Consider the following 1,554-nt stretch of genomic DNA (forward strand, 5'->3'; position numbering starts at 1 on the left):
CTGCTCTATTACTGTAGAGTGCACACCCTGTGTCTCAATACTGCTCTATTACTGTAGAGTGCACACCCTGTGTCTCAATACTGCTCTATTACTGTAGAGTGCACACCCTGTGTCTCAATACTGCTCTATTACTGTAGAGTGCACACCCTGTGTCTCAAGTGCACACCCTGTGCTCTACTTCTATTACTGTAGAGTGCACACCCTGTGTCTCAATACTGCTCTGCTCTCAATACTGCTCTACTGTAGAGTGCACACCCTGTGTCTCAATACTGCTCTATTACTGTAGAGTGCACACCCTGTGTCTCAATACTGCTCTATTACTGTAGAGTGCTGGCCCTGTGGTGTAGTCTAGCAGGTGGCAGTGGCTTGGACCCTGTGTTGTGCATCACTTCTGCACAAATAGATCTGTATCGCTCTCCGTGGTGTCGTTGGTGCTAACTGTGGGTTATTGGGTTAACAAAAAGTGAAAGTTAACATAAGGTCAGAAGTGGTCAAAGTCCTGCCAAGACAGACTTGTTTTGTATATCTGTAAATATATAACAAGTAATAAGTCGTTTCGTCTGGACTTTGGTCCGTCGTATTTGGGTTCTTTCTCGACCACTGTTTGTATCGCCACTTTTTGACTATAATTTACATCTCTTACCGTCTATTGTGTGAGTTAGACTTTGAGTTAGTCATCAAAATATTACGACTATGTCCGAGTAAGTTCTCTTCTGCTTGTGACGACATCGTGGTTTAAGTACATATGAAGATGTAATAACTACTCCGTCAAGAAGTTTATGATATTATAGTGTTGTAAGTAGTATTTCTGGTTATGATTTTCCATAAAATATTGATGAACAATTCCTGCAATTGTGTTGTCATGTCTTCTTGGTAGTTTGTTATTCGTAGTTAAACATTTTCCATCCTGTGCACCATTGTGTAGAGTGCACACCCTGTGTCTCAATACTGCTCTATTACTGTAGAGTGCACACCCTGTGTCTCAATACAGCTCTATTACTGTAGAGTGCAAAGGGCACAATACAGCTCCACGATGGAGTGCACACACAATACCTCAAATTGTCTTCACTTTAAAGTGCATATCCAGTCTTCAATACTTCATTACGGTTCTGTGCACACCCTGAACAATACTGCATATAGACAGTTGACACCCTTTGTTCAATACTGCTCTATTAAAGCAGACCTGAAACCAGGCAGCAGAAAACCCAAGAAAGACGCTGGATGAAAAACATAGCGGTAAAAACTGATATTAAATGTAGAAAATTGCAGATAAACACACTAAATCTGAAATACTCAGATCAGTAGTTTTGTAATAGCTGATACAGGCTCAATTCAGAGAGAAGACAGACACATGCTGTAGCACCAATATCATGTATATATTCACAATTAATTGATGAGGCAGTTCTCAAATAATATAATATAACAGCATTCATATAGACCACATATCTAAAAGGTATTTTAATAAACCACCCCCCCTAGCACCCAACCCCCCAGTACTACTTGCTTAACTTGGTTAAGGACAGTAACACAAACAGTAACAGAAGAACCATCAAA

This window comes from Polyodon spathula, chromosome 43 (genome assembly GCF_017654505.1).
Source record: "Polyodon spathula isolate WHYD16114869_AA chromosome 43, ASM1765450v1, whole genome shotgun sequence".
Classification (NCBI taxonomy): Eukaryota; Metazoa; Chordata; class Actinopteri; order Acipenseriformes; family Polyodontidae; genus Polyodon; species Polyodon spathula.